The sequence below is a fragment of the Mastomys coucha genome, unplaced genomic scaffold (assembly GCF_008632895.1).
Source record: "Mastomys coucha isolate ucsf_1 unplaced genomic scaffold, UCSF_Mcou_1 pScaffold20, whole genome shotgun sequence".
Classification (NCBI taxonomy): Eukaryota; Metazoa; Chordata; class Mammalia; order Rodentia; family Muridae; genus Mastomys; species Mastomys coucha.
Window position 1 is genome coordinate 22,945,320 of NW_022196903.1, and position 8,918 is coordinate 22,954,237.

Here is an 8,918-nt window from a genome sequence, read left to right on the forward strand (position 1 = left end):
CCTCCCTCGGTGCTTGACCATTCAGAACTGAACTACACACCCCAGCCTTCTTTGCAGTGGTGAGCAGAACTTCTGAAAATGTTCCCGAAGGGACCAGACATGCCTTCCCCGTCTTTTATCTCTGTGCTTCAAACATAAAGGTGATATCTCCATGGGTTATCCTAGACAGTACCCAAGCAAAGGTGGAACAAAAGGTATTCTCTAGGCCAAATCACTGTGACACCTCAATTCCTACAACTCTGGCTGTTTACTGTTTCCACTCTTGGCCTCTTCAAATCTATACCACACCAGCAACCAAAGCACTTTTTAAAGATAGAAAAGTAGTATCTTGCTCATAGCCCTTCAATCGTTTTCCCTTTCCCTTTGATCTTAGAATAAAGCCTAAACTTCTGGCTACAGGGTCGTTTGAGCTGGCTCTCCCCCTTGCTCCTCTGTTGGAATCATGAAGCCCTTCTTTCAACTCATAGACCAGGAAATTCCCTTTTGCTCATGCATGACAATACTCGACGTGTCATCCTTTTCCTCACTGGATTTGCTCATCCTTCAGTCTATGCTCACTTGTTTCTTCCTAAAACAGAACTGCTCTGATTTTCAGTGTCTTCCTATCTCTAGTTACTACTTCATCGCCCTATACATTTTCCTGCATGCTTTTATTAAAACTTGCTAGTATGTATTCTGTCACCTTTACTAACAGATACTCCAAATGAGCATCATTCACTGTGTTGTTTATAGATGTTATATGAGTTCCTAAGGCATAGTAAAAGGTCAATAAATATTAATAGAAAAAAAGAAAACCTCAAGGATCACATATCACTTTCCTCCATGTGTACGAGCACTATTTCAGTAGAATGTTACCAATTTTCATATTATTTATTAATCAAAAGCCTACTCAGCAGCTACAGCTACTGGTCAGCATGAGATCATCTGTTTTACCAAGTAGAAGTGATAGAATTTCAATTCAAATCAACTAAGTGCATTATAGTTGGGTCCTGAGCAGGTTCACAGCAGGGAAGCATTCCCTTGTCCGTCCACTCTTTGGGATGCTAGAAATGACCATAGTCTCTCCAGAAATGTCTTGGAGAACACTTTAGAAGCCCATGGACTTCAGCCTATTATGAATAAAAAATACATTTCCAGTCAAAAGCCTCTTCTAGTTTATTGCTTTCTGTAGACTGATTATTCAAGACAGACTTAAAGCTGCTTAGGCCTCCAGTAAACTGTCTCTCCTGATCACCTTTACCTCTGCTTGTATCAATGAGGAATAAAATTGTGAGGAACTGAAACTCACAGTGTTCTTGTTACTTCCAAATGGGTGTCATTTCTGTTGCCTGTAAAGATTTCTCACTGTTTATACATCAAAATGCTATAATCTTGAAACTTGCCTTATTTATTCAGACTGGCATGAGTCATGCCTGCCTTCTCTACTTTAGGATTTGTCCACAATCTCACAGAAGCCAAGACCCGACCTTAACAAACTAGTGATAAAGGTACCTAAAGTACCCTCAGGGGAAGTTCTAGGATGAGTAGTAAGTTCATATTCCTACAAAGAAACTCACATACGTCTCATAAGTATAGCCACAGACAGAACCAGAGTCACATGCATCTCCACTGTTGATTCTTGGGGGTAAAAGAAAGCCTGTTTAAAAACTTTATTCATTTATTGATAAATGCTATATTTGATGGGGCACATTAGTGAAGGGTTCTTGGTGTTGTCCAATAATACCATTGGTTTTCCCCAGAGATGGATTAGCTTGAAACCCCAATCTTCCCCCAGGAGGTAGTGCTTGCCTGAGCAATGGTGGTCTTTTTCAGCAATGATGGCCTTAGCAACAGTGGCCATCACAATGATTGCTCCCTGCCACCCGGCATAGGATGGATTTGCTGCTTCTGCAAAACCCAAAACCAGAAAAGGCATACGGACTGTTGTGGCCATTAACTTTGTCTGTTCAGACGTTGTTGCTCTGTAGTATTAAATCTACTTGTGCTTGTGGCAAGACGTGAGTATATAATCAGAAATTAGATGAGAGTGGGGGGCCAGGGCTAGGAGTCATTGTCCAGCACTGGTCTCCCTCTCCCAACATTGCCTTGAGCTTTCATGCTTCTCTCGGTTTCATGAAAATCACATAAAGAGAAGGGGAAAAGAAAAAAAGTAAAGCCAAATGGTCATAAAATAAGGAAGAATGACGAGTGCCTCAATTTTGCACTCAAAATTATGAGTCTTTTTCCAAATCAAAAGTTCCTCCATATGTGGGCAGTTCTTAAGCTTCCAGCTCACAAGTCAATGTCAAATTGAAATATTCATGCCTGCCTTTCTGCTCAATTGAGTTCCCACACTTGACTCTCAAGGAGGACTCTTCACTGTGTTTTGATGCACGATAGAGATTAGCAAAAGAAAGCAAAGAAGCCTACTGAAAGGGGAAATTGTGAGGGTCAGAGACAGCTAGAGAGATTTTATCCTACACTGCCCTGCATTTTTATTCTTTCCCCTACATCAGCTCACTCGGGCTAAGTAAAGCTTTATATCCTCACCCATGCTGCAAGAGCCTGTAGTTGTTAGCACAAGCAAATACAACCCTACATTGAGAAGTTTAGGGTCATAAGTTTATTTCGCTATGGACCAAAATGCAACCTGCACCCTTCCCTGGAGCATCCTCTTCACAATGCACAGCACTGCTAACAAAATCAACCAGGGAGGGACAAACAAAGCCAATCCACTCTCACTGCCAAATAAATAATTCAAAGATGGCTTATGACTGAGTGAGGGTGAACTCTAAACTTCAACAGCAAATGTGAAAAAGTATCATATCATAGGTAGCACACCTTCTTCAAAACACAAAGAACATGGTTTGGTCTCTATGTGCCCCTGAAAGTGTAGATTTGATTCCACTTGTAGCCATGTAGCCATTTGTTGGATACTAATAATATACTTAGTTGGTATGTTGAAATGTAAGAAAATCACATTTTCTCTTCTATTTTTTTTCAGCTGTGAGTTGGAGAAAGAAAGAAAGCAAAAGGCACACTGGAATTTAAATAACTCTTCTAAATAGAGGAATTTTCAAGGTACCAGCTGTATAGAGAGAGCAGAGTGGGAAGCCATAATCTTTGGGACCTAGGACATGATCACTATCATATATGAGCTCTACTGGCCTGAAGAAGGACCAGTGACAGATGTAGACAGGATACAAAAAATAAGTATATTGAGCAAAACAATGACTTCTTGGGAGTCTTCAACAACTGACAAACTCTTGAAGAACTTGCATCCTGACTCCTCCCACGTATGCCTCCTGCTGGCTCCCTCACAGAACCAGCTGGAAGCTAGAGAGTATTTGACTTCTAACCTGCCTATTTAAAATGGAGAAATAAGCAATCCATGAACATGAAAGAATTTACATATAAACAACCACAATTGTGCCCTGTATGATTAATAATGTTTTTTTTACATCTGCTAATTACATTTTACAGTGAGAAAGCATAAGCGCTCCTAAGGGAAGGTGCAGCTATAATCTATCAAATCTCTAGCAGTGTGGAGATTTTTAAGCCTAAGTATTCCACATACATGTTTATCTCAGTGTTTTAACCAGTAGGATTAAACCTTTACTATTTAATAGAGGGACATCGCTGTTACAAATAACTTTATACTTTATCTCATTTAAATCTCCTGATCATCAATTCTTTTTCTTTTCTGATTTCTCCACAATTCCCTATCCTATGATATCTAGGAAATCATTATCTGTAAGAACTCAATATTACACACAAATTTAAAAGGTTAATTTTGCCCTTCTTTTTCCCACCAACATATTTTTATTAATTGCTTTGGAGTTTGATACAATGCACCCTGATCACATGATTTTACTGGCTTCTTATTCCTCCCAGGGCCACCCTCCCATCCTTGTATCCCCACCCTCCAAACACAAGAAAGAAGGAAGAAAAGAAAGGAAGAAAGAAAGAAAGAAAGACAGAAAGAAAGAAAGAAAGAAAGAAAGAAAGAAAGAAAGAAAGAAGGAGAGAGAAAGAAAGAGAGAAAGAAAAAGTGATAGAGAGGGAGGAAGGGAGGGAGGGAAGAAGGAAAAGGAAGGAAGAAGGAAGGAAGGAAGGAAGAAAGGAAGGAAGGTAGAAAGGAAGGAAGGACCAAGTCCAACCTATGCTGCTCATACCACTTACTATACCATAGCCAAACTCCCAGTGGCCAGACCCTTCAAGAAAACTGAGTCCTTCCTCACCTAACCCCTCACCAAAGGCCATCAACTGTGAAGAGCTATACTTCAGCATCTTTATCACAGTTTTTAGAACTCTCTTTAATATCATCCTGTCTGAACTTTTCGGGGGGTGTGGGACAGGGATGTCACAGAAGCCTTCAATGTCTCCCATTCTTCGTTATGAGCCTGAAGTCATTGATACCACTTCAAAAGAAGCTTCCTTGACTCACAGCAGTTGCCCAAGCCCTTTTTTTGGTCAGTGGTTAAAATAAATCACATGTCTTTTGAATGGCTACTTTTTGTCTTTAAATAACTTATCCAACAAATCTACTCATAATAAATCCAGGCACTGTGGTGAATGGCCCTAGAAATGAAGCAGTAACAAACAAGTGGTCCTCCAATCTGAAGGAGCATGTGGAAGTTGTTCTTATTTCCACCTCTAAGGACAGGCATTAAGTAAACAACAATCTGATGAGTTCCACTGAGTATCCCAAGGTTTCTTCGAAGGTCTGGAGACGAGATGTGCTTCCTTGATGATATTAAGCTAATATTTGAAAAACAAGAGAAAAGATCAGCATAGGCTAGACCCCAGCTAAGGAGGCTGCATAGACACCTATCTTCCAATGTATAAACACCCAAACTGTAGAAGTAAAGAGGAGACCTGGTCAACTGGCAGTTATTTAATTTTAGAAAACTTGCCAGATGCTGAATCATATCAAGCAAATGCCACCAAATGTCTTGCTTCTTACAAGTTTTGTTTTCTTTATTTTCTGTTTTATTTTTTATTGATGCACAATATTTGTCTACCTTTATGGCTATAGTGTGATTTCATACCCATTACATAAGTAAAAACGTTATAGATGTTAAAATCCTGGTTATTGGTATATCTATCACCTTGAAGGTCATTATTTCTTGCAGGGAAGGCATTCCAATTTTTTCTCTTCTAGGATGTTGAAATATATAATGCATAAGTGTTAACTATAATCTCCTTACTAATATATTTACAAACACTACACCTAATTTGGATTCATATAACTATGAAGAGAATAAATATAAAATTATCAGCAGGAATACACACAGCTCTAAATTCTAGGACTTGTATGGGTAAGGAATGAATGAATGGGTGAGCAGAAAGACTCAGTGTAAACCAATGAAAAAAACCAGCAGAAACTAAACTCTTAAAAAGGAACAACTTGACGACAAGAGCCCAGTCCACCCCTCGAAAGAACTTGTGTTACTTACAAACTCTAATATTTGCTTCCTTAGAAAACTAAAGAGAAATTGAAGAAAGCACAGGCTTTACCCTCCTCAGGCAGAAGAAGCTTGGACTAGATTTTAATATACATGAGAAGCAGGTTAGAACTAACTCAGGAAGATAATCTGTCATCTTTTTTTAACAAGATAATATACATTTGCTCAGAAGACGGAAAGGGAAATAAATGGATCCATCCTTCTCTGAAAACTTCACATCATGACCTACCATCCCGGGGAGACACAGAAAATGTCATTCCTGATTTCATTATGTCTAACTATTACTGCTGATTCCAGTGCATTCTGGAGTAAAAGGAACATCTTTGATGCCTCTTGACAAAATTTTCAAGCAACTTGGGATTTAAAAATGAAGTCTATTTCGGAGTATTCTTTTCAACAAATGGTACGGGAAATTTTTTTTTGGTATGAGTTGCTTAGGGCAGTGAAAATTTTTTTGTAAAGTGGTTTTTCTTATATGAGTACCAAAAGATGATCAATTACAATTTGTTATAATAGAAAACCCAAAATGATGTGGTGGCACTTTCTTAGCATCGTTTGCTAAATCACTTAAAAATTTAACTCACCCACCCACTCACTCCCATCATTGCTGACTTCAAACGATCACCTAACATTTAATTTTCCTCTTCTGCTGATTTCCTTGCTGTGCAATCACCACTGTGGCTCAATTTTCCCCCAAGCATGTCAGCACCAGAACACTTACACATAAAAAGTTAGTAATTATAACCAACAAACTGAAGTCAATAAACTCTAAGCTGGCAAATATTCCATTTAGACTGGCATCTTGCCACTCAATAATCCATGATTTGAATTGTGCAAATAAGAGAAAAAATGGTGATAAGGACATTTGTCTATGTAAATCAGTTTCTTGATTGACAGACTCTATGATTTTCAGTGATTATCCACATTCACCAATATTCTGGTCTTCAAGTCATTATCTGTCTCCTAGCTGTCATTCAGGTACTGATTCTAAACACCTAATGCCAGTGGGGATTTTCAATTCTTTAATGATACCCAAGTAGGTGATCTCAGCTGTTGGAAGGACCTTGTGAGGTTAAAGGTCTTAATTAGAGTTCCGTTTATATAGGAAAGAAAGCTTAGCTCCATCTCCGAAGAATGAATAGTGGATTTCATAAATGGCAAAAAGGGAAAGAAGATAAAAGAACTCATGTGACCCAGATTCCATTATTCTGCCACATGCAGGAGAGTGCCCCCAAGGACATGTTCTCCTGACAAACACCAATACTATCTAAAGAGCAGTGCATTAAATGTCCCCAAAGTGAACTTATTTGCCCTCTATGCTCACCTAAATCTCTTTTGTGAGAAGGCTGGCTTAATGTTCTTTATAAACTTCCTTTATGTATCATATTCTGTCTGTACATCCAACCAATGGAATGTGTATGGTACATGTGCGTGGGAGCATGTAGGTATATGTTGCTCTTGTCAACATTCACTTATTAAGGTTTGGGAAAAGAACTATGCTAAGTGTTCTGTCTCCAATATATCCATGAAAAAGCTGAGATGGGAATAATTTTTCCAAGACTAACTTGAAAATCATGAAGAACCTAGGCAATATGGCTCCAGAATCATCCCTGTAAATAGTGTACCCTCCACTAACTTCCTTCTCCCGGGTTTAAAGCTGCTGTTCATTACTAGCTAGTGTTGCAATCCCTGAAAGCTCAAGATCCTGAAGAAGCAACCAGACTTCTCTGTTCCCATTTCTGATCACATACACAACTACTTCAGCCACACAGACCGCAGCTTAGCTACAGCTTAGATGTCACAAACCACTGCAGTTTGACTCTGGAATGTCTGCCATTTTTTTTTTGAGTATTTGCTGCCTGGATGGTGGGATAATTTGGGGAGATGCCTGTCTACCTGGAAGACACATGTCAGCAGGGCTGAGCTCTTTACCTCCTGGTCTATGGTAATGATATGAAGAGGTTGCCACTACATGCATTTGCCATGGCATGTGTCTCCCACTGCATGGCCCCTGCTACTGCATATCTCTCCCACTGTATGCCTCTGCCATGGCATGTTCCTGCTACTGCATGCCCCTGCTACTGCATGTCACTGCCACATGACAGATTGTTCCTTCTGAAACTGCAAACCAAAATAAACTTTTCCTCCCTTAAGTTGATGGGCCAGGTGTTTTGTCACTGAGATGAGAAAAGTAGCTAACAAAACACCAGAATGAAAAACATATGTTAATATCCATCTGTTGAAATACCTGTAGTTCATCATTGGGCAAGGGGTCCTTCTGTCCCAGGAGGTACCAATAAAATGACCAGAAATGGGCTGGGCAGATTAGGCAGCAACCATCCAGGTCAACACATCAAATTTTCACTCTTCAAAAACTGAGGTATTTTCAAATAAGAAAGAAATACATTTTAAAACCTCTTACCAACAACACTTCATGTGACATATAAAGTATATCAGAACACAAAAGGAGATCGGAACAAAGGCAGAACGCAGGTAAAGGGAGAAGATATAAAAGCATTCAAAGAAGTGCAGACAGCTTTTGACAGAAACAAACATAAAAGAACCTGGTCTGAGCCATTCAGTGCTTGTGAGCACAGTTCAGTCTGTCTCCTATTTGTTTGATTTTAGTTTTCAGTTCAACAAGTGTCTGTTAAGTATTTGCTGTCCACCCCACTTTCCTACTTGACTTGCAGGAAAACTCACTTTCCAAATTTTCTCCTAAACTCCAACACCTTGGTTGGTCATTCTCCTTTCACACTGAAACTATTGTGTTTCTCTTTCTACTTCGCATACACTCTGTTATACCCAGTCCAAATCTCTAACTGACTTCCAGTCTCATGTCCTACTCAAATAATAGTGCATCTTCGAGTGTCCAACAGAAGCCTCAGAACAACACATAGAAACTTGTCACACCCTCCCTCATGTAGAATAGGACTTAACTGAAGCACTGGGAGCCAAGTCATTGATTCCCAGCTACCCTGATTCCCAATTCAGGTGAGTGCCATATATTTTACTTTGAATATATGTTAATTTCTAATTATGCAGCAAGACTTAATGTTCTCCTCTGATGCTATACAAATATCAGAAATAATAATTGTTTAAAATAACAACAATCTTTTAAAAATTAAACTCATGTTTTGGAATGAAACATGTATTTATATCACATACAGTCAGTTTGACAGCCTGGAGAATGCAGTAAGCATATAAGTATAGCACTGGCTTAACATCCTATGTAGCCAACTCAGTGCTGTCAGCAAACTCTCAGCATCAGTACCAGCATCAATACCAGCATCAGTACCAGCATCAATACCAGCATCAGTACCAGCATCAGTACCAGCATCAATACCAGCATCAGTACCAGCATCAGTACCAGCATCAGTACCAGCATCAATACCAGCGTCAGTACCAGCATCAATACCAGCATCAGTACCAGCATCAGTACCAGCATCAGTACCAGCATCAGTACCAGCA

At 39.4% G+C, this 8,918-nt stretch overlaps 1 protein-coding gene and 1 long non-coding RNA gene across 6 annotated transcripts in view; one reads left to right on the forward strand and one right to left on the reverse strand.

Annotated features, from left to right (window-relative positions):
* LOC116098646 overlaps window positions 1-3,977 on the forward strand; it is a 20,333-nt gene extending 16,356 nt beyond the window's left edge. Inside the window, exons 2-3 of the long non-coding RNA XR_004121900.1 lie at window positions 2,984-3,060; window positions 3,874-3,977. This is a non-coding gene — a long non-coding RNA (uncharacterized LOC116098646). The remainder of the gene's footprint in view (window positions 1-2,983; window positions 3,061-3,873) is intronic.
* Window positions 1-8,918, reverse strand: part of Grm8 (glutamate metabotropic receptor 8) — an 804,058-nt gene that overhangs the window by 660,751 nt on the left and 134,389 nt on the right. The window lies entirely within an intron of this gene.